The sequence below is a fragment of the Balaenoptera physalus genome (assembly GCF_965194825.1).
Source record: "Balaenoptera physalus genome assembly, chromosome: 13".
Classification (NCBI taxonomy): Eukaryota; Metazoa; Chordata; class Mammalia; order Artiodactyla; family Balaenopteridae; genus Balaenoptera; species Balaenoptera physalus.
Window position 1 is genome coordinate 23,401,408 of NC_138892.1, and position 25,143 is coordinate 23,426,550.

At 41.4% G+C, this 25,143-nt stretch overlaps 1 protein-coding gene and 1 long non-coding RNA gene across 3 annotated transcripts in view; one reads left to right on the top strand and one right to left on the bottom strand.

The window, feature by feature from the left end:
• Positions 1 to 25,143, top strand: part of LOC309640596 (uncharacterized protein) — a 601,312-nt gene that overhangs the window by 125,108 nt on the left and 451,061 nt on the right. For both annotated transcript variants that reach the window (XR_014252286.1, XM_082419559.1), the window contains one exon: positions 11,033 to 11,081. The gene's annotated coding sequence lies outside the window, so the exon portion shown is untranslated. The remainder of the gene's footprint in view (positions 1 to 11,032; positions 11,082 to 25,143) is intronic.
• LOC309640628 overlaps positions 1 to 25,143 on the bottom strand; it is a 933,213-nt gene that overhangs the window by 98,647 nt on the left and 809,423 nt on the right. The gene's annotated exons all lie outside the window — the stretch shown is intronic.

The following is a 25,143-nucleotide window of genomic DNA, read 5'->3' on the forward strand; positions in this document are numbered from 1 at the left end:
TACTTCTGTCTTCTTATTTTATGTCTTTCTTTGTGTATGCCTCCTTGACATTTCCCCTTTTATGCTTTTATAATCTTTAGGCATTTATTCAAGTTTTCTTTGGTCTTTTCCATCTAGTAAACATGTTCTACTTTTTTTTTCCAACTAGTAGTTACCTTTGAATTAAAACAGATATTGAGTCTAAATTTCTCTATTCATGTCGAGAATGAAACAGCATCTATTGCCTCCTCTCTTGTGAGAGGGGATCATTGAAGCTCTTTTGCTTTCCTTGGCTACTGAACCATTTCAAAGTTTCAGCCCAGGAAATCACAGACTCAGAGCATGTCAGGCTCTCATTTTTCAAGAGGGGAAAATTGAGACCCAGAGGGGGAAAAAGACTTTCTCCTTCTGAAAAGCCCCAGCTTCTGAATGGAAGAATCAGAGAGCTGGCTTGAACACAGGGCGTTTAGTCCACCTCTACCTTTAGCTCAGACAACACTCAAACAACACTTAACAGCTCCTAGACAGATGGGAAAAGACACTAGTTTTAGAGGATTAAAGAAAATGGATTTCTCAATTCATTGTAGAAATTTAAAAGCCTTCTAGGAAATCCTTCCATCTCTATAATAAAAATTTTTAGCCTACATTCTATTAATCTTTATGTCCACAATGGAAAAGCCTTTTGCTTAATAATATCCCCTCAAATATTTGAAGACTATTCTTAAGCATCCCCATAGTCTCCTTTTCTTAAGAATAAATAATCCAAATTCCTTTAAAATTTTCTCATAAATTCTTCTTCCCATTCTTTTATTAATCTTTATAACTTTCCGTGAGCTTCCTTCAATTTTTCTATCTTGCTTCTAAGTTGTGAAGCCAGGAAAGGACAAAGTGTTCTGATACTGATTATTGAGTTCATGCCAAACTGTGAGTTCCTTGAAGGCAGGGGTTATTTCTTATTCAACTTTGTACCCCTGGATTAGGGGTCAGCAACCCTTTTTTTTTTTTTTTTCCTAAAAAGAGCCAGATAGCAATATCTTAGTCATTGCAGGCCAAGAGGCAGTGTCCTATATTCTTTGAACAGCTGTTGTCTCTGAAAGGCTAATACTCTTTTTTATGTTTTATATTATAGAAATGTGAAAATCATTCTTAGCTCAAGGGCCATGCAAAAACAAGTGGTATGGCAGATTTGGCTTGTGGGCTCTAGTTTGTTGACTCTTGCTCTAGATCCTAGCACAATGCATGGCACGTAGTAGGCATTCAGTAAAGTTTGTTGAATAAAAGAATGTATGAATCTATGAAGATTATTTCATAATTTCTGTTTTTTATATTCTTATTTAACATTTCTCTTACGTTGCTGGCTCAGTGAACTTGTCCACTAAGACCTTTAGATCTTCCTCAGCCATACAACTCATGGCCAGCACTTTCACATGCTGTTTGTACTTGTGTAGTTTTACTGTTTTCCCCTTAATCTGAGATGCAGTAGGGGCCCTCTATTAACCTTCATCTGCTGGTGGCTTTGGATCTCACCTTTAATTTAGTGAGGTCGTTTTGAACTTTTGTTTTTCCAGTGTGTTCAGCAGCTGCCCTAGTTGCAAATTATCTGTGAACTTTGCAAGCAACCACAGGCAATTGACAAAACCAAAATGCCAGACTCAGTTCAACCACCCCAGCTGAGGCCCCCAGCTCTATGTGTTTCCATTCTTATGTCTCCTACCTGCCCTGAAGGGGTTGGGAAACTCATTTCTACTTATTGTCCTGGAATAAATTGGAAGGAATCAGACAGGCACACAGAGAAGGCTGGCACTAATGGCAAAAGGAAAAACCCTTCCTTTTTTTCTCCTTTCTCCTTTTTGGGCCCGTAGAGAACACGAGTCACAGGCTGAGAGAGTGTGAAGTTCTGTATTAGAAGAATTTCCATTCTGAGCCGAATTTGTTTTTTGTTGCTTTTTTTAAAATTTATTTTTGGCTGTGTTGGGTCTTCGTTGCTGTGCGCGGGCTTTCTCTAGTTGCGGCGAGTGGGGGCTATTCTTCGTTGCTGTGCGCAGGCCTCTCATTGCGGTGGCTGCTTGTTGCGGAACACGGGCTCTAGGCGCACAGGTTTCAGTAATGTGGCACGCAGGCTCAGTAGTTGTAGCTCACAGGCTCTAGAGTGCAGGCTCAGTAGTTGTGGCACACGGGCTTAGTTGCTCCGTGGCATGTGGGTTCTTCCCGGACCAGGGCTCGTACCCGTGTCCCCTGCGTTGGCAGGTGGACGCTTAACCACTGCGCCACTAGGGAAGTCCCTCTGAGTCGAATTTGGATGAAGCAGTTGTGAGCAGCACAAATCCAGCATCAGGGGGATGGAGCTACTTTACAGAATGCCTAGAGGCTGATCCCTGAGACTGAGCACATCACTCCTGCCATCCCCTCTGTCCCACTCCCAGTTTCAGAGGAATTGAGTCCTAGGTCCACAGATGCATTTCTGATGGAATCTCCCTATTTATCTGCAATGAACTTGTCGGGTACCTGCTGTCTCTTTCATCCAGGGTCCAGTGGAACCACCTCTAAACTGCTAGTGGGTCAGCAAAGAGCCATGCTTCTTCAGTGCTCGGTGTCCTGCCTGGGACACAGAAGGGCTTTTAGATTTAGCCAGATGTGAAGTCAAGCCTGATGGAAAACATGGGCAGGGAGTGCTCCTTTTCCTCCAAGCTCCTGACTACTAAGTGGTTACAGCTTTCAATGGGAGGGAACTGGGAAAAGCTCTGCTCTGGTTCCCTAGGGGTGATATCAGTGGCCTGTGGACCGTTTTATCCAGTCTTCTCTTTCCCTCTCCTCCCTTACTCTCTGTGTTGCTAAAATTGTTGTGATTGTTACCATTTAAAACATCCAGGAAAGCTGCATTTATTTACAACGACTTCCTTCTTAACCAGCTGGGAGAAGTTGCAAAATAGCCAACTCAGTGGTGGATCAGTCTTTAACATTTCTTTCAAATGTTGAAGTAAAGAAAATGATGACAATTTTAAGGCTCTATTAGGTGGAAATGATCTATGAGGGATGGCAGACGGCTGAAGGTCACAAATCAGGCAGCTGCCTCTGGCTCAGTGATTCAGAAGAAACGTGGAAGGCAATGGGAAGTGTGTTCCTGAGTTTTATGAGAGTCCAAGTTTGGGAATTTATCACCATGCCTGGGATTTCCTGTAATGAGCCTCTTTACTCCCTTCATAAAGCAAACCATTGTCTGATTAGAGCTGGCTGGCCTTCCTTAGATACAGAAATTAATTCATTTTGATTTTAGGGGAAAAAATATCACACTTGTGTGGCTTACTTGATAACAGCCTCATTTGCATGTGGGGATCACGCTTATTCCCCACCAGGTTAAAAGAATAATGTCAATGACATTGAATTTGCATATTTTCCATCATTAATATTTGGAGAGCTTCTTTCAAGGTGTTTTAGATTCTGGGTATACATTCTCTTTTTCTAGTTTTGTTAGAGGACTTTTTTAACCTGTGTGTCAGGATAGGCTTGGTCATGCTGCGGTAGCAAAACCACTTCCAAATCTCGGTGGCTTAAAACGAGGGTTTATTTCATTCTCGTGCTACGTGTCCATCTTGTCCAGCATGAGCTGTGCTCCATGATATTTTGTTTCAGGGACCCCCACTGTTGAGAGCATGGGTTCTCATACTTCTTCTGTAAAGGGCCAGGCGGTAAATATTTTGGGTTTTGCAGGCCATATGGTCTCTGTTGCAGCTGCTCAGCTCTGCTGTTGTAGCACGCAAGCAGCCATAGCCTATATGTAAAAGGATGGGCATGGCTGTGCTCTGATAAAACTTTATTTATAAAAATTTGCAGTGGGCTGGATTCAGGCTGTGGTCTGTAGTTTGCCCACCCTATGGTGGAGAGGAGAAGGAAAGGTGGTGGACCTTGCACCAGTTCTTTAAGGCTTAACTTCCACTCACACTTGATTGGCCACAGCAAGCCACATGGCCACATCTAACTTCATGGAGGTACAGAAAGTGCAGTCCTCATCCCTGTCCAGAAAGAGAACCGGAAGTGTTGGTGAACAGCACCAGTGATCATACACCCCTTCCCTATTCTTTTTAGAGAAACCAGTATTTCCTCAAGTTCTAGACTAACACTTCAAAAAACATCCTTTAAATGCAGTCTAACTCAGTTGTTTTGGTGGAGCTAAACAAATTTAGTAGATGAGCAAGATCTAATTTCCAGGAGTCATTCTAAGCATTAAGTATGTGACATTTTTTCTTTTAAGCCCATCAAGTTTCTGTTTGAATCCCTGCACCAATCTGAAGTGAGATTAAATACATCCATCCAACTCATTGTCAGGTATTTAGACTTCTGGATCCAGGCAGTGATCACATCCTCTCCTTTTCTTTTTCTTTATAGCCATGGAAGTCCAGGGCTCTCACCTTTCACTGGGGTAGAACTGGGCCTGGGTCTTCCTGACCACCTTGGGCACCCCTCTTTGCATCCCCAAGAGAGACCAGCAATTCCCACTATGTGAGGTCTCCGGAGCCTCTCCTGTCTTTTAGCATTCATGTCCTTGTTGCTAAGCTTTGCAGATCAGCAAAGTAGATGTCACTTCATCCAGGAGAGGGCACTGTTCCCAAAGTCTAGAAAACAATTCCTTCTGGTGGAGGAGCAAATTAAGGATTAATGAAACCCATATTCAAACGCTGAAACTATAGCACCTATTATAATACGTAAACCAAACACCACACTAGGAATGTATTCTATAAAAAGGGAAGAAATGCAATTTATTAACAACTTGTACATTCCAGAAGGTACAAACTGCCTTGTTAAATCATGCAGACATTTTTAGTGGCTGTTGTTCTTCTTTTCTTACAATACAGACTCAGGCTTTTTGAACCAAAGCCTGCCCTGGTGTTGGCTGCTTAGAGGAGGTCCTTGGGGTCTTGGAGGCCAAGGCTGAGAGAGACAGGAAGTTTAGGTCCTGTTGCAAAAGGAATAATTTGCCTCTTTCAGGCATCTTCTCCCCGCAGGAAAGTGAGTAACACTTCTGAGAAACTTAATGCAAAATGTGGGAAGCAAATATAACTAAGACAACTTGGTGGTTATAAACTTTTTTGTTCCACACTCTCAGTTCATTTGTACCTAAGCCTCTATTTCTTTCTTTTTTTAAAAAATACTGTTTATTTGGTTGCACTGGGTCTTAGTTGCGGCAGGAGGGCTCCTTAATTGTGACATGCGAACTCTCAGTTGCGGCATGCATGTGGGATCTAGTTCCCTGACCAGGGATGGAACCCAGGCCCCCTGCATTGGGAGCGCAGAGTCCCATCCACTGTGCCACCAGGGAAATCCGTAAGCCTCTATTTCTCTGGTGTGTTCTTAATAGAACCATCCAGGCCTTTTTTTTTTTTCTTTGCTGCAAATTTCTACTTAGCTGCTAAATCTCCTTGATTCTGACTGTGACCATCAGGTTACTAACTCTCTCTGCCTCAGTCTTCTTGTCTGTAAAATAGGAGTAATGATACTGCCTACCTCAGGAGATGTCACGAGATTCCTATTATCTTGTGTTCTTTTGTTTCTTCTCACAAGTTTGCGGACTGTTTTAACCTCCTCTGTACTTTTTTTCCCCTTATTGTTGCCATGTAACTCTCTCTGGGGTTAATTTACTCTCAGGCAGGTTAGTATCAATCATAAGATAAAAAACATAAGATATTAAAGGCAACTCTCTGGTGGTATTCTTCTCTGAGGGTGGGGGGATTCATATCCCTTTCCCAGTTAATCTTTTGGTTATCATATACAGCATCCAATATATTCTTTACATCCTATTAAACCTCTCTATAGGGTTTTCCCTGGAATGATGTCCTTTGGAATTTTATCCCCTTTATCTGGTTAAGTTCCTAGATTAGGTTAGGTAAAAAAGGATAATGATAATGTTCATAATGTTAATAGCAGCTCGTATCAATTGGCTACCCTCCATGTTCCAGGCACTATGCCAACCACTTTATGTGCCCTATGTCATTTGATCCTCATCAAACTCTTGTGCAGTATCTCCATTTTGCAGATGAGGAAACTGAGGGTTAAGGAAGTCAAGCAACTTGGTGTAAGTCATACAACTAGAAAGTGGCTTGTGGACCTGGGCCCGCTCACAGTATATTGACGTCAGTCCTGTGCTGGATTGTTCTAAAATGTGTTTCCCCAGTGAGAGATGGAATATACAAACAGACAAAGGTCAGACCATATATAAAAATCAAACTCTGACCCACAGTCTGCAGCAACCAGCCCAGGAAACCAACCCATTGTCAACAGTAACCAGCCCAGGACACCAGCCTGCTGTCTATCAGTCACACTTGCAGGAAGTCGGATCACTATCTCTAGCAAGTGGTCCAGGAAGCCAAACAATAGCCTCTGGAACAATCGACCTCACATGGCCAAGCTTAATAACTGACAGCGTCCCTAATTTTTGTCCCCACTTCTAACGTAGGACCAATTAGAGAAAGCCAAATATACACCCATAACCATTCACATAGGATGCTCCTCTTCTGGTTAGGCTGCCTACAGCTTCCCCATGCCAACAGCTTCCAATCAGGGCATCCCTGAAGCCTTCTCATTTTTCCACTGTAAAGCTTTCCCACTCTTTTGCCTGCCTTTGGGTCTGCCAAATGTAAGCGATAGTGGCCGACTCCCTTGCTATAGCAAGCTCTGAATAAACAGGCTTTGCTTGTTCTCATCTGATCAGTCTTCATTTGTTTCCACACTGGTCACCATGTATTTTCTCTGGGCTATGCTAATTCTTTTTCATGTTCCACACCAATCTGCTTTCCATGCTGATTTAAACGGGTTCACGTGTGTGTGTGTGTGTTTTTTTTTTGAGCTGGCATCGCAACTGCAGAGAATTCTCAGTTTGTCTGTCTGAAATTGCTCACTGTGCAGACTTAAAGCACTGTGACTTCATCAATTGATCAATTGTATTTCTATCGCTTTAGCTATTTCTGTTCCAATTTGCTACTGAACTGACCTGTCCTCCAGTTCTCTCAAATGTCCACTTGGGTCATTGCATAATGTCTTCATCTTTGCTGCTGGACAGAGGATTTTTAAACAGTTGACAGGCATTTTTGAAAAAGAAAACAGCCTTAGTCCAGAGCATTCCAGGTCTCCCCCACTTCTCAGAAATCTTCTGCCTTGTGGCTGCTTCCTCAATCACATGACCTATGTCTGTCCTTCTCACTCTGCCAGAAGCTGGCCCAGGGATTAGAAACAGTCCAGCTGCTGCTCACTCCGGGATTTTTCTGTCCAACTAGTTCACGTGTCTTCTAATACCACTAGGTGAAAAATGAAATTGGTGTAAATCTGGGCGGGTAGTATCTCAGCTAGAAAGTGTGGATTTAGTTCTAGATTGTCTTATTTGTCAGGGTACCCACGCTTCATTCTGGGCTGTACTGGTTCTATAGCATGGGCCACTTCATGAACACTTATTATGTGTCAGGAATTGTGTTAGGGACTAAGGAAACAAAGATGTATGAGACTTTGGTCCCCAGGTAGAGAGATGCTGAACACATAAAAGACAGGAGGCAATGCAGGGTCTTACATTCTGAGTGTGGGATTAGCTACTCCTCTGTGTTGGCACCAACAACAGCGGGTCTCAGGCAGTCCTAGAACTTGTCTCAGTGTAGTGCAGTTGAAGGCACAGCACCATTTACCCCACTGGACTGTGGTTCCTTGAGGACAGGGACCGATTCTGGCACACCTGCTGTGTTGTCAACACCTCAGCTGGTGCCTGGTTCCTTGCAGGCAGGTGAAGAGTATGAGCTATTTGGTCAAAGAGAAGCAAGTTCAAGTCCCAGCTCTTCTACATAGTGATTATTGGAATTGGGGCATGTTACTAAGCCTTTCTAAGGTCCTGTGTTTTCATCTGTAAAATGGGGATAATAATAATTATAGCAATTCTTTCTGCCTCATAGATCATTTCCACATTATTGGCACATAGGAAACACTCAATAAATATCTTCTGCTACAATTATGAATTCAATTGCCTTGAAAGTCCCAGTGATGTGATGATACATACTCCAGAGTGGAGAGGAAGGAGGGATTGCTGGAGCAGTCCTGAAAGTTGGGAGTTTTTCTGGGGTGGAAGCCAAGTGAATCCATCCCAACGTTACGTGGCACTAGAGCCAGTGATAACACTACGTGGTACTTCCGAACAGCACACGGTAAAATAAAGTATCCAGTTATTAACGGGGGTATGAAGAACATGAATTCATGACTTAAAACAAAGACTGAAATGTTTGAGAATTTCTGTTCCACATTGCAAGTGTTGGTAATTACCTTTCCACAGACGCACAGCAGAATCCTGATTTATTAACTGGTGCTTCAGAAAAAAGGTCTTGGTTATGGGGAGAGTTGAATAGGGGTTGCTGATAAATTCTAAGGAAGAAAAGAATTTAGCTAAATACATTTCATAGGGGAGAAAACTAGGAGAGGCTCTAAGCTTAAAATACTCCCATTTCACATATCAATGCTGTGAATCTTAATTTCCCCAAATGAGGATAATACCTTGTTGTGAGAATTAAATGAGATAACAAACGTGAAAGCACCAACACAATGCCTAATATCTCTTGAGTACTAGAACTAGTTGAATATTATTTCCTTTTTTTGTTCTCCTTGTGACAGAAAAAGTAACATTTGGAAAATGTATGGTATACCAGAGTAGTTATCCCAAGATGGGAAATGAACGCATAAAAATAAAAATGATTGTTTTACTCGGGCATAGTGTGGCTGAGTTTGCTGATTATCCTTTAAATCCATTCTCCGTTTCTCCCGCTGTGATAGAATCCCTTGTTAGATGGGCCCCTGGCTGTTTGGAATAATGACTTCATTTTGCAGCCTCTTTTGTAGGAAGTGTGGCCAAGGATGATAGGCCACGAGGGGGAAGTGGGGTGTGCCATCTACCGTATGTTTTCTTAAAGAGAGATTGTGTGCTCCCTTCCTTCTCTTCCTCCTCTGCTGCCTGGAATGTTGATGTGATGGCTGGAACTTTATAGGACAGTCATCTGGGCTCCAAGGTGTGGGCCTCATTAAAGGATGGAGGAGATTGGGCCCTTTATGACTGTGGAGCTGCAGACTCAGCACTGGACTGCCGATGCTTATTGGAGACAGAGTACACTTCTATCTTTTCAAAGCCACTGTTGTTTGGGCTTTTGGTCACTTGCAGCAAAAGCTAATCCTAATAATTATTTCATCATTGATACTGTCACTGAAAGACATGGCTTTAAAGGGACCTGAATATTTTAGGAGACAAAGTCTAGGCCCAAAAGGAATATGAATTCCTCACAAGAACTTATTAAAAAATTCCATCCCATCAAAATAAGTAAGGAAAACAACCAAGCCTATTGGTTTCCAGTACAAGGCTGGCCAAGCCAAAGCTTTGATTTCACATTTTCACCAATGAAGAAGACATAGATAGTGTCAGTGTGCACAGGTTACTGATTTCTGAACTTCTGCATCATTTTGGACCATGGCAGTCTAGAATTGCTAAGAATCCTGATGAGAGTAATCATACACTAATAAGACTTCTCTTTAGACTGGATTTTGGGATCATTTGTGGTAGCACAAGAATCATACATATATATATTGATGTTTGTACTAAAACATGCATTTTAAAAATTAAAAAAATGCTTTACCCACAGCATAATCCTATCACTCTGCATTTGCATCTTATTACTGAGAGTTTAGTAATTATTAATGATTTGATAAGATTCAAAAGAAATTGGTGTAAGGACTCTCCCCTCCCCTAATCTCCAGAATAATAATTTCTCCCTATTTATCTGCTGTCCACAGTGCATTGCTGGCTCACCTCTTAGGGAATGAACCCATCTTAATTGTAGTACCAGATATCAGGAGGTGTTAGTTAATCTGGAGGCCAAGGTCAGTTGAAGTTATTTTGTTACATGAGTCTTCCCTTCATGTGTAGCTCTTAGCTAATTTGTGGCTTAAGTGTCTCTTTAAAAAATATCATTTTTTAATTAAAATTGTAAAAATTAAGGTATAATTGACATATAACATTATATTGGATTTAGGTATACAACATAATGACTTGATATTTGTATCCATTGTGAAACAATTGCCACAATAAGTCTAGTTAACATTCATCACCATAAGTAGTTACAATTTTTTTTCTTGTGTTGAGAACTTTTAAGACCTACCCACTTAGCAGCTTTCACATATGCAATACGGCATTATTAACTATGGTCACCATGCTGTATATTATATCCCCATGACTTATGGAGGTCATAACTTTTGACCCCATTTCACCCACCCTCCACCAGTCCCTGCCTCTGGTAACTACCAATTTGTTCTCTGTATCTATGAGCTCAGTTTTTTTTTTTTTTTAAGACTCCACATATAATATCATATGGTATTTTTCTTTGTCTGACTTATTTCACTTAGCATAATGCCCTCAAGGTCCATCCATGTTGTTGCAAATGGCAAGATTCTCTTATTTCTTTTTCATGGCCGAATAATATTCCATTATGTGTATATACCACATTTTATTTATCCTTTCATTCATTGATGGATGCATAAGTTGTTTCTGAAGCACCTTTTAATAAGGAGATCCATAGAAGTTATTCAAGCAACTGATGGGGTTGGCTTTGTTTCCCACTTCTCCTGTGAATACTTTCTTGTCCTAATACTCCAGCTGCTAGTAGTTTAAAATGACTTTCACCAGCTGTAGCTGGTACAGCTCAACTGGCCCTTAAACAGTATTTTATATTTTAAAGTTTACATTAATGACTTTCTTTTGTTTCATTATAGCCAATTCAGTGTCCTTCACATAGTAGGCATTTAATAAATGCTTGTTTATTTATTATCCAGTGGCTTTGTTGGCTCAGAATGGGTATTGGTGTGGGCTGGGCTTAGCTGTAGTCATATCTTAAGTATATGTGGATCCTAATTTCAGAGTGAATTTTTTGAATTTTGAACGGTTGACTTACCACAAATGTGACTTGCAAATAATCACTTACCAACTCAGTAAGGCAAATGGTTAATAACAGCTTGGTTAGTAAATTCTTTTTTTTTTTTTTTTTTAAAGGAAAATGTATATCGAAGAGGATTAAATTAATCATACTTCTGAATACAAGGTAAATTATTATCGCTGTTTCATGCAAGGCTCTTGTTGTTTGTCTGAATTTATTCCTTTTTATCCCATCCCCATTCCATTCCCTATATACAGTAATTCTAATGTGTTTCATATGTATTTCTTCTTTGTATGTGTTTCTAAAAAGTGTAATAGTAAATAATACCTGTATAGCACTTACTATGTGCCAGGTTCTCTTCTAAGCCCTTTATGTGGTGTTATTGAATTCTTATAACAACCTTATGAGTTAAGAACCTTTATTAAGACCATTTAATAGAAGAAAGAACTGAGGCACAGAGATGGTAAGTAAGTTGCCTGAGGTCACTCAGCGACTAAGCAAAGAGGTTAGGATTTGAACCTAGGCAGCTGAGGTCTTAAATCATGCTCTTAATTACCAGCCATACCACTGGAATGTGTACTATGCTTTGTGTATATGCATTTTTAATTTATGTAAATGGTATTGTGTAAATGGCACAGCTATAAATCTCAGTTTGTGTCGTCTTTCACTCAGCACATTGCCTTTATGAAGAACCCATGTTTCTTTGTCCACTTATGATCCATTCCTATGATGGCTGTACCCCAGGGTGAACATCTATCACATATTGCCTTTCTACTGTCCCAGTGATGATACTGCAGTTTCCTGCCTCTACAAATAATGCTGCAGTGAACGTCCTTCCTCCGGACCTATGGGAGAATGTCTTTGGGGTATAAACAATGATTTTCCTTTCTGTACTAAATGTGTGCCTCCTATGAAACAGGAGCTGGTGAATTTAGAGTCCTTTTCTGAAAAAGTTACTCATGTCATTGCAATCATGTCTCAGGCAGTGTTCCAGATGTAGGATCACCTCAAGGTGGAACATAGATAATCATTTATATGAAATCACAATCTCTTTATTTACTAAATAATCACTTTGTAAATGTTTATTCATGCCACTCACATGCTAGTAAGTATTGGAGGGGTGACACAAGGATGGCTGAGACATCCTTGGTTCCAACATAGTGAAGCAATTAAGCATATGGACTTGGATTTGCAGTGACATGGGTGCAGAGACCACCTCCATTACCTGTACCTGTGTGAACTTGTGTGCAAGTTTTTTAAACCCTCCAAGGTCAATTTTATCATGTTTAAAGTAGTGATAATAGTAGCTTGTTGTGGGGATTAAATTCTTCATGTTTAAAATGGGGATAATTGTTGTTTGTTGTGAGGTTTAAATGAGATAATGTATGTAGAGGGCCTAGCACAGAGTCTGGCTGTAAATAAGTGCTCATAAAGATGGAATAATCCCTGTCCTCAAGAAGCTCCCAGCCTCGCTGGTGGAGGAGTCAGATGTTGACTCAGATATTCACAATGCAGTATATAAGGACTGTGACAGCAGGAGGTTCAAAGTGGGGTGGGAGCACAGAGGTGAGGACTTGGAAGAAAATATTAATAATTACCATGTCTACCTTGTCTTCCATATCTACCTTGTTTAAAACACTTCCATATGTTATTTAATTTTATTCTTGCCTTCTAAGGTGGTTATCACTATTTCTACTTAATAGAAGTAGAAACTTCTATTAAGGCTCAAGGACACTTGTCCCTCAAAGTCACTCGGCCAGTTGTGGTGCAGAAAAGATTTGAATCTCTCTCTGGCTGACGCCAAAGCCTGTGCTTGTCTCAACGACACTGAAGAGGAGCTGGCATTTGGTCTGGATCGTTAAGGGTGAGCAGGCAACTCTAGATGGACAGAGTATGCAAACATTTTTCTTGGTACCTGGACCTCTTAGTACCTTTGGGGTCTTTCCAAAGAACTATAATTTTTATTCATTCATCGACATCACATATGTTTATGCAGAATTTACTCAGGCTGGATGCTAGAAATGCAAAGACTAAGAGATAAGGTCCCTGTCTTCCAGGGGTTATAATGCCATCAGACAGATTGGCTGTGTCCACATACACCACCCATAATGAGATGGGTAATGATACAAGGTTGCTAAATTACATTCCAGGAAAACGATGCCGGTATCCAGTGAGCCCAGAGGAGGGAACGATCACTGAGGGCTCAGTGGTCAGAGGCAGCACTGAGGAGTAGGTGGGGCTCAATTGTGCGTTGAAACAAAGAGGGTATTGTGTTGGACACTTGGATTAGGCCCGGCAGTGTCATGTCTTATGCAAGAGTTGCACTTAAAAGAGGGGCATATGAACATAAATTCATGGAAAGTTAGATTTTACTCTTAAAACTCCCTTAAATAGACAAGAAAGTGTAGGCTCTTGTATTGACTCTGTGGTGTGCAGGCACCTTCTGTCTTCAAGCTCAGCACAATCACTTTTCCCTGCAGAGTTAGCACAGATTGCTATTTCTTTGGACCACAGAGCCTCTTCCACCCCTCAAATTTCTATAGTTGGCTTGTGTTTGGGATGGTGTTGAACAAAAAATAGCAATGCTTTAACCGCTAGAGTCAAATTGTTGAGGCAAGATGCTTGTAATATTGAGAATGAGGCAACTGAAGGTTGGTGCAGGACAAGGAGGTGGTCCTTTGCCTCTGTGGCCGGCTCTTTGGTGTCTCTAAGGTCCATCTCAATTTCCTGGAGGACAGAGAATGACAGAGAAGTGACTGCATCTACGTTTCTGATGCCTAAGCTAAGTTGATACAAAAGCGAGGCTGAGGTGCTGGTGTTCGGTTTGAGAAGGAAGAATAGTCAGCAGTGGAGTGAACTTCACTCAAAAGGAGACACAATCTGTGTCTATCTGATGTGCCATACAGTGGAATGGAGGAATGACTAGGGTGGTGGAAAGATTGTATAAGGCTGAATTCTCCTAAGTTTAACTTATCTAAGATGTGACATTCATGTAAAAGTGGAAAGATGGGAATTCATGTGGGTATGTAGGTCTGGGTTTGCTGGAAGAAGAGGCTTTGGGGAGAAATAGAGATACATTTGGAAAGGGACCAGATGGTGGAGGACTGTGACGTGTGGGATACATGAAGGTGTCCTGGTGAACTGCCGATCTGCTCCCCTATGGGGACTCCACAGTTCTTCACACACTCTTGGTTGACCTGGATGCTGAAGCCTGGCAGGTTAAGAGAACAAAATCTTTGGAGTCATAAGCAAAATTATTTTCTTTCTCCTGTTTTATTTATTTATTTATTTATTTGCTTAGTTCCGTAAAGTAGGAACTTCCACCTTGTGGAAGAATGGAAAACTTGGGAAGAAAGCCTCTGTCCTTTTTTCCATCCCCTTCCCTGGCTGGGAAGAGGGTCATGATGTGTGAAAGTTCAGTCCTTCTGGACCATAAACTCAGCAGGGAGGCTCTGCCCTTTGGAAGGAAACCTTGGGTTCTGGCTGGCAAGTCAGTTCTGTCAGAGGTCAAGGCAAGTTCTCCAAGGCAGCCGTTTTTGGAAATAAATCTGATCATTTCAGATCTGCTAATCTAGGTCTGTCTAGCTCCTCCGTGGGTTCAGAACCCATCAGGGAAGAGGTATGATTAATTATTATCATCCCTTAAATCCTAACATCCACGTCAAGGTAAAAAATTCTAATTTTGAGATTCTTTGAAATTTTTTTCTTCTTCTCTCCCCTCTTCTTCAAAAACATTTACCAAACCGAGTGACCATTGTGAGCTTGGCCCTTAGGTTAAGTGGTTTGTCTTTTCTTTTGAATAAAAATGGTGGGCCCCATACACAGCGTCTAGGGCCACAGGCAGCCCAGTTGGCCCCATGTGGCCACAAATAAAAGACTTTTATATAATGAGCACACGAATCCCAGGGGCTATAAAGGACTCTGCAGATCATATGTACATATACATGGACATGTGAGTGCACCTTCATGTGTTCACACACCCACCACGTGCACTATGTGTATATATATGCATATATATATTTTTTTCCTGTCTTAATCCTGGGGTCCATATATATGAGACTATACAAAGCACACACACAGACACAGAGCAAACCTCTGGACCCATGCAAAAACACACACCCAGACCCTGGGCAGCTCAGCCTTTGTGTATAAGCCCCTACTACTGTGGACCACTCCCTCACCCCCAGGAAGCACTCCAACGAAGAAGCACCTGCACCCAAGCCAGACATCTTTATTTTTTTTTGCCTTTGATTAAGTCTCACAATAAGATGGCACACCAAGGGGCACAACATTAGTGTCATTAAAGTGAACATTTCACAAGGAGTGTTGCCCGAACTGAGATGCTTCTGATGTTTATATTTTCACTGAATCTTTGAGGCCAGCAGACAGGAAGAAATGACTGTGGCCCGGGCTCGAGGAGGCCAGCTTCACCTGAGAGGCAAGCTGGTCAGGCTACTCTAATCCCCTTAAGAAAAGGTACGGGAGTTGAAGTACTGTGTGCGTAATCAATAAACAGGGCTCACAGGCTGAAATACAGATACCATACTTGACATAATATAATTACAGGGAGAAAGTCGACTTTCAAAAATGCAGAAACACAGCTAAATTTTTTTCCCTTCATAATGTATCTGCTTTTTACAATGGTGGATTTCCATGATTTTCCCTTCAAACACCCACACATGCATGCACATGCACACACACACACACACACACACACACACACACACACACACGGATATTTCTACTTCAGTTCTTTTTAAAGTCAAATCTAGTACGAATAGTTTGTTACTAAAGGAATCCTTTGCATGTATATATTTGGTGAATTTGTAGCTTTCCAGACCAAGTGCTTTGCTAAAAATGGCCCTACAGCTCATAGATGAGACACGACACTCCTGTTAATGTCATTAGCAAGCAGAACAGGAGCATCTACAAAGCTCAGAGTGAAGAAATGATACCCCGGGGGAACCACATGAGGCCAAATAAATGTGAGGTGGTTGACTGTTTTCATCACCACCTCTACAGCAGGCTGGTGCCATTTGTAAGGGGCTGCCTTGTGCCGACAGGGAGGGGGCAATCAGACAACTCTGAGGCAGTTTCCGTTGTCCTCAAAGACACATCATCTCCAGGAACAAAGCCCCAGGTCACACTGTTTGTCCTGAAGAAACTCCTGATAAATTTTCCTTTTTAAAAAATCCCATTTTCTTTGATTAGCTGTACTAAAAGCTTTTCCTTCTAAATATATGTCCTTACACATCAAAAGCCTGAGATGAAAAATTCATTATCATGTGCAAAGAATAGTGTCTCTTTGTGACTTGTTATCTGTCGAACTATATGTTATGAAGTCTCTTTGAGGGCTCTGATACCAACTAGAATACACAGCCTCTTATGGCAAACATGTTCGAAGGTGTAATTGTGGGGTGTAGGCTGGGGTGACCAGCACATTCTCCCATACTGACCGGATAGCCACTAGGCTGTGTGTACGAAGGAAGCTTCCTCTGCTTTATCCTGTTTCAGTGGAAATGACACTGATATCAAGTGACAAACTGTTCCTAGGGTGGATTCTAGAAACCTCTATCCTTGTCATCTGGGCTGGATTTACAAACAGCTGTCTTCTGTTGTTTGACGTTCTAAAATCAGAATTGTGGGTGGGGCCGTAAAAACAACAGTGTAGCGTTAGATGGGGGACAGTCTCCAAACATTTGAAGTGACTGAGTATGACTTTCTAATTAGAATGACCTGCAGCATATTTGAATTCTTGAAAAGGTTTTAAATTGTGGTAAATTTTGTTTTAAAGAAAACTAAATAGTTGAAAGAAAATGATCCTGATTAAAAAACTTATTTGAGTTAAAAGTTACAGTTCTGAGGGAGGAATGGGGAACTATTTTTTCATGGGTACAAGGTTTCAGTTTTGCAAGATGGAAAGAGTTCTGGAAATGAGTGGTGGTGATGGTTTTTCAGTATGAATGTGCTTAATGCCAATGAACTGGACATTTAAAAAGATTAAGATGCTAAATTTGATGTGTATATTTCACCACAATTAAAAAAATAAAAACTATAAAATAATTCCTTGATAAGTGCTGGTGATAGAATAAATATAGGTTTTCTGTGTGTGCTGCATTGAAAATCTTGACCCCTAAATATCATGCTTCTTTTATCTTACAGTAACAGTTTGATCAGACTCTCTAAAATTGGCTTATTAATGTTGCTCTGTGGATAAACTACTGAATATAAGCTTGTGCAATTGCTAATGTGATCTTTTGTTTTAACCTGATGTAAACTGTGGTACTCTAACCAAATCTTTAGAGATTTAATTATGCCGGGAAATATTCTTAACCTCTCTCATTTTAAGTCAGCTGATTTGCTACTCATTTATCTTTAAAAATAAAACCTTTGGCTTTTTTTAGTTTCTTTCACTATGTTAGTCAGTTATATGTCACAATACTGTCTCTCTTCATGAAACACTTTAACCTACACATTTTATGTGTTGACTTTTCAAAGAGAATTTTTTTGCCAATTGAGAGGCTTTTGGGAGGAGAGGGAATCACCATTGAGATGAAGCCAGGAGCTCTGGTTTTGATTTCCAGCTTTGTGAATTACTGGCTTATTTCTTAGAGTCTCTTTCCTTATGTGTAAAATGGAAGCAATAACTACCCTACCTGTAGGGCTGTTGAGAAGTTCAAATGACATAGTAATAAGAGCTACAATTTACTTAGTGCCTACTATAGGTTAAGCACTCTTCTAATTAATTTATGGATATCAACTAAATTAGTTAACCCTCCCAATAACATTGTGGAACTATTGTCATGTCCATTTTACAGATGAGGAACCAAAGCACAGAGAGATATGGAAAGTATCCAAGGTCACAAAGCCAGTCCATGATAGAGCTTGAATTTGAACTCAGGCAGTCGGATTGCTGAGGCTGTTCTTAATCACGATACTATCCTGCCTCAATACAGAGGTTAAAATGCAATGCGAACTACTTTAAAGCATTATATAAAGTGAAATGATTGAGCAGAGTTGACTTTTTCTAGGTTTACTTTCCAAGCAGAATGTTACAAATGCTGGTTCTGTGTTCATTTGATCCCCTCAGCAAATCTCCTTTCAGTTCAGAAGCCCCAGTTTACCAAGGATGTAAACAATGTGGAACATCTTCATAGCATTTATTATTCTTGCAATATAAATAATTATCTGTGTAATTATATGTTTGATAGGTTTGCTTCTATACTATAAACTCCATGAGACCAGGGACAACGTACAGAGCCTGTTATCCATGATCTTCTCCCAAACTAACACAATGCTCAGAACAACTAGGTGTTTAATAATAATGAGAGCTAATATTTATTGAGAGTTTATCACATGCCTGGCACAGAGGGCTTTATATATCAACTCATTTAATGCTCACAGCAACCTCATGAGGAGGGTAATATGATTACCACCTCCATTTCACAGATGAAGAAACTGAGGCTCAGAGCACTTAAGTTAGTGTCCAAGGTCATGCAGTAGTAAATTGTAGAGTCTGGTCTGCAACCAGGCTGTCTGACTTCAGAGCCTGTACCCTGTTTCAGTTCCTGATATATTAGAGTAGCTGAAATCTGAATCCTTTTGAATATGGAATTGGAACTGGGAATAAAGCACTGCTGTAAAAACCCTAACAATATGTGATCTTGGCTTCCTGGGCAGATGTTGAGAGTTGGACAGCAGAAACGAAGAGACTGCAGTCTAGGAAGCTGGTGACCCTTCTAATGATATATGTGGTGAAACGTTTAGTAAACTATTGCCTGCGACAACCTTGGAAGTGAGACCATGTGTCTCCCGAGCCTGTTCCTCTAGGGGAAGTAGTTGAAAAAGGTCAGAATATTGAAGTGTGTTGGCTGCTTCTTGACATTTTTAGCAAACTTCTATAAGAAAGAAATCTGGGGACTTTCCTGGTGGCCCAGTGGTTAAGGTTCTGCTCTCTCAATGAAGAGGTCCCGGGTTCAATCCCTGGTCAGGGAACTAGATCCTGCATGCCACAACGAAGATCCTGTGTGCTGCAACTAAGACCCGGCGCAGCCAAATAAATAAATAAATAAATATTTAAAAAAAAAAAAAAAAAAGGAAGAAATCTTGCCTGTTTGTAAGTAAGCAAAGACGAAAGGTAATTACGCTGTGTGAAGGGAGGCCTTGCCTTGTCTGCCTGTGGCCTGCAGCCTAAATTGACTGAGGGTCAGGTCACGTGAGGCCCTTCAGGACTGAAACAGCCAATTGCTTCTGTGCTCCAAAGAGCAGAAAAGATGCAGTCCAAGCTCTTTGCAGGAGTCTCCTATTTCTTTCATGGCTCTTGTAGAGGTCGTATGTGGAAAGGTCCAGATACATTAGTGCTGAGGTTTGGATAATTATAATCATAGCTGCTAGATGCCAGCTCCTGGAAGACGTGCTTTACAAACCTACTTATTCTTTTTTTTTTTTTAAACAATAATAACCAACATTTATTTGGTATTTATCATGCACCAGATACAGTAGTAAGCACTTAATGTGAATTATTTCATTTGATTCTCACAACAACCCTTTAAAACTAGTGCTGTTATGATGCCATTTTGTACATGTGGAACCTGAGACTAGAGATAATTTGTCCAAGACATCTGGGCGAGAAAGGGGTGGAAATAGGAAAGGAGTTCTTCAGCCTGGCCATGGGTCTGGGTTTTAACCTTACAACATAACACTGTGTAAAATCCCATGCTGCTTTATGAAGTCATTGAGGTGTAATCCTGTGTTTGCCTGAAATAATGTTTGCATTTATTGCTGCCACTCGCCCGAGGCACTGTCAGTCCTAATTACTTTGAATTAAATTCTCCGTTTGACGTTTGTCAGACCTAACTTTACAAACCTACCTTATCTCATTGTTCGTGATCACATTTGAGGTAAGACTGATGCTCAGAAAGGGTAAATAACCTAGCCCGGGATCGTGCTGTTTTAAGTTGGTGGAGCTGGGACTTGAACCCAGGTCAGACTGATTTCAAAATCGAGGCTTTTCTCCCAATGCTGGAATTGAGGCATCCCTTTTGGAGCAAGGCTGTGGAGTGGTGGGGCCATGGTCCTGTGTGAAGCACCGTCTTGGTGGCCGTGGCCTGAGAGGTGGTCCTCTTGGGCACCCTTTCTGTAAGGACTCCATGGTGGGCACTGGTCCGTGCCAGGACGCTGAGCTGCTCCCACTGCCGCCCGCCCGAGTTGCCGAGGCCCCTTGCTGTGCTCAGAGCCACTGAGGCGCATACACATCGTGGCTCCTGGCAAGGGCCAAGCCCCTCACGCTGAGCACAGCAAGGCTCTGACGCTGGGATTTGCCAGGAGGGCTAAAGAGTACTTTCTTCCTCAGGAAAAAAAAAAATCATTTTTATTGACACCTAGGAGAGAAACATTCCATTTATATTCATAATTAAGGCATTATTTTCCATTTCAAGGAACAGAGCAGGAGAAATGTTAGACTTGGAGGGGTGCCAGCCGGGTTGGGACAAGTGAAATGCAACAAAGGAAATCAGCCTTCTTTCCACACTATCTGGTCATCAAGGTAAACGTACTTGATCATCCCCTGGGACAAACCCACACATGTTTGCAGCTAATGTTTATAAGTTACTCAACTGTGTGTCAAGTTCTGTTCTAAGCAGGTTTCATGGATTATCTCAGTCTTCACAACACCGTGAAACTGGTACTATGGCTACCCATTTTATAGAGACAGAAGCTGAAACACAGCTAGTAACGGGTGAAGTCAGAATATATATCCAGGCAGTACGGCTCCAGGACTTCAGCTCTCAACCATTATGCTATAAGCTCTTCATGCATTCATCACGGGACAGAATTCCTCAGCCCTCAGTCATCAGTAGGCAATAACTGTGCATTTATGATTGCCAGGTCTTTTTATGTAAGAGTCAACCTCACAACAACACTAGCATTACTGACCCTCCCAAGTTGGTCTCCAACAAAGGTTCTTCTGCCCGATGTCGTTCGAGCCTGTAGATCGAGACCGAGTTTGGTTCAGAAGCAAAGGAAAGCTTTATTCTTTGCTCAAAGAACGGAGAGGTATGGGCTCGTGCTGTAGAGTTCATGCTCTCCCCGACAGGCTGTGGTGGAGCTGCTTTATAGGGCTCTTGTCAGCGGGGTGGCGGGGGGGCAGAGCTCTCATGGGGCAGGCGCAGCTGTGCTGCTCAGGCCCCAGGTCGGAGTGCGGGTGCAGCATCTCTGCACACAGCCCACCGCCGCCATCTAGGATTGAGTGTCCTCCTCACGGAGCTGAGGTGTCGGCACAGCTGTTTCACACTGGGAATTCTGGTCTGAAGTGCTGGGTGCAAGGCTTCTGCACGTGGCCCCCTATGAGCATGTGAAACGAGACTAAGCACGCACGCACACACACACACACACACACACACACACACAAAAGGTTAGACTTAATTTTATCACCCGGATTCTATTTTTATTTCCCAGGAATTGTTAATGGGCTTTGCCCCGGCGGCCCTAGTGGATAGCTAGTATTATAATTTCCCACTTCAGAGATGAGAAAACCTAGGTCCAGAGAAAAAAAAGAGTGTTGTTTGAATGCTACAACTGGGTTTCAAATCCCCAACTTTTGGACTTCCAGTCTTCTTGTAAAGCACAGAATCTGCCTCAGCTTTTCCATGCATTGATCTGTGCCTGAAAAATATTTTAGGATATTAGTAATAGCTGAAAAAATGCAAATTTTAAATATATGCATTGGTTCATATAGTAAGAACTCCTAATTTTACTTTGCTGAGGCAATTTGCTGCCTCAGAATATTTACATTTATAACTGTACTTCTCTAGAAACAATAAAATAACCTCTTGACGTAGGTAATTAACAGAACCATAAAACATTCCCACAAATGGCATCTGCAGAAACAAGGTGAAATGAAGAGCTGTCATTTGAGCCAACCCCATTTGAAACTCATTTGGAAACATTTACCCAAAGGGAGATAAGGGAGAGATGTGTGGCTGTTTGTTGCAGGGTCATTTAACTAACAGCAGTTGGTTTCCGAATTAAACCTTCCATTTAAAATTGCCGAATGTGTGCGTATGCGCATGCGCCTGCACACACGTGTCTGAGCGACTCTCTGGTTATACGAGCAAGTTGTATTAATCATGTGGAAGTAGTTTTTAAAACTCTTTTAAAGAAGGCAGTTTGTCTTCCCTGATCCTATGAACATTGCTCAGTAGGGACTTCTGTGCTGTAAAGGATAATTATAAGTTGTGACCTTGGGCATATCTTTCAACCTCTCTGGGCCTTGGTTTCTTTTTTTTTCGATTTTTTGGCCGCAAGGGATGTGGGAATCTTAGCTCCCGACCAGGAATCGAACCCGCACCCCCTACATTGGAAGGCGAAGTCTCAACCACTGGACCGCCAGGGAAGTCCCAGGGGCCTTGGTTTCTTAACTTTTTAGAATGGATTCTTGCAAACGTGTGATGGATATAGACAAGTAACCAGATAAAGTATGACAGAGTACTTTTTTTTTTTAAAGTGGGATGAATATCAGGAGTCCCACATTTTTAAAAAAAAATTAATTAATTAATTAATTTATGGCTGTGTTGTGTCTTCGTTTCTGTGCGAGGGCTTTCTCTAGTTGTGGCAAGCGGAGACCACTCTTCATCGCGGTGCGCGGGCCTCTCACTATCGCGGCCTCTCTTGTTGCGGAGCACAGGCTCCAGATGCGCAGGCTCAGTAATTGTGGCTCACGGGCCCAGCTGCTCTGCGGCCTGTGGGATCTTCCCAGACCAGGGCTCGAACCCGTGTCCCCTGCATTAGCAGGCAGATTCTCGACCACTGCGCCACCAGGGAAGCCCTGACAGAGTACTTTTAGATGTATGCCTAGAACCCCACAAGAATGTTTAAAATGGAACAGATAATATCAAGAGTCGATGAGGATGTGGAGCAAGGGAAATTCTCATATACTGCTGGTGGCGTGGAAATTGGTGCAGTCACTATGGAAAGCTGCTTAGCATTGTCTACTAAAGATAAAAGTATACATACTTTATGACCCAGTACCTCCATCACTAGGCATATACCATTGGAAATGTGCACATATGTTCAACCAAGAGACTTGCACAAGAATGTTTGTAGTTGCACATAGCCCCCAAATGGAAACAAGACAAATATCATCTGTGATAAATTGGAAAAATATATCACAGTATATTCACTTAATGGAACACTGTACAGCAATGAGAAAACGTGAACTCCAACAACATGGATAAATCTTACAAAAATAATATTGAACCAAAGAAGCCAGGCACAAAAGAGTATGTATTATATGAATCCATTTATAGAAAGTTCCAAAATAGGCAAAACTAATCTCATTGTTAGAAGTCAGAATAATAGTGACCATCAGAGACCTTGGTGCTAGAGGTGGGGATGGTCCCTGGAAGGGGAATGAGGGGGCTTCTAACATTCTGATAGCGTTTTATTACTTGATCTGGTTGCTGGCTACTTTGGTGTATTCACTTTGTGAAAATTTATTGAGTTGGACCCCTATACTTTGTACTCAACTGTATGGCATACTTCAATACATAAAAAAAGGAAACATTCAAAGGATACCATATGATTACCAAAGATGGACATTTAATCCAGAACTGAGATAACCAAGGAAAGCTTCCTATAAGAGGTGGTTCTCAATCTTTAATCTTTACCTTTGCCATATATCTTTTTTTCTGGGGTATGTACATATTTATTTATTCTCTCAGTTTTACTGAGATATAATTGACATACAGCACTGTATAAATTTAAGGTGTACCTTTACCATTTAGCTTTGATACTTTGCCATAAATACACTGGAATCTGTTTCAGTGTGAAACTATTTCCATTGATCTGGATTTCAATTTTTATTTCATATGTGAGTATTACAATTTTAAAGTTAGAAATGTTAGGTCAAGCATCTGTTCATCACTCTTCATTTTAAAACTTTCCTCAACTTGTTTCACCTGTTTATTCATCTGTATGAACTTTAGAATAACCTTGTCAAGGTATATAAGACAAAATACTCCCCCTGCGTTGGAATTTTGCTTGGGAATTATATAAATCTTAGAAATGATATTAGTTGGGTAAGAAATAGATACCTTGACAATAGTTTTATCATCTAGGAGCAGAGTTGGCATCCCCACTGCTCACCCCATTTAAATTACATTTTATTCTCTACAGGATGTTTTTGATAAATGCTACTTCATGCCCTGGGCCTGTCTCAGACTGACCAATTGCCTCTGACCGTTGCAAAGACACAATATCATGGCAAGAAATAAATGATTTTTATAATCAAGAGAGGTGGAAATATCAAGACGGGGACATCTTAAATTGAGGAGAAAAATCTCCTTGAGAGAAGCATGTCTGGCCTAGGGATAAATTAGTCACCAAGAGAATCGTGGAGTGCACCATTCTTCTGTAGATTTCCAGGGTAGAACGTAAGAAAGACGAAAGGGTTCAGAATGGGGGAAGAGGTGACCCCTCACTGAGCCTGCATCACCTGCCTGCCTGTTTTTTCTACCTCGAGTTATTCAGTGATTTTTGCCCTAAGAGCTGAAGATAGGAAATGGTGCAGGTGAACTGAGTTCTAATATGTCTCAGTGTCAATACCTGGTCATCAGGATGCTCCTCAGTGAACTTAATCCATGAGACCAGATAGCTTTTCAATGGATAAATCTACTCTGAGGATCACACCAGAGGCACAAATTGATGCAGTGAAAGTGGAGGGACTCTCGAGCCTAATGGCTGATTCCAGGCTCAAAAATTATAACACTTCTTGTGTGAGGAGCACCGTACAATGGACAGAGCTAGTCCTTAGCCATTATCTCATTTCACAGCCCTCTGTCCCCAACACCCTAATTCTTGGCCAATAATCCTTTGGGGTAGAGAGAGAGAGAGCCAGGGCAGAGCTTATTGCATCATTCTGCAATCAGGGAAATGAACTCAGAGAGGTTGAATAACTTGCCAGATTTCATTGGTAGTAAATGGCAGAGAAGAGGTTAGAACCCAGATCTCTCTGAGTCCAGAGCCAATGTCTTTTCTTCTATATTGTAGGGCATATCTGTTTGTCTCTTGATGCAAGCAAGGCTCCAGGCAATATTCTGCTATGGAGAACAACATAACTTGAAAGTGAACATTCTTGTTTGTGTTAGTACCAAAGGCAGCATTAAAAACCATCTGATATATAGTCATTCTAGTTTATAGTCTGAAATTAAAACTGTAAAGTAATTTCCTC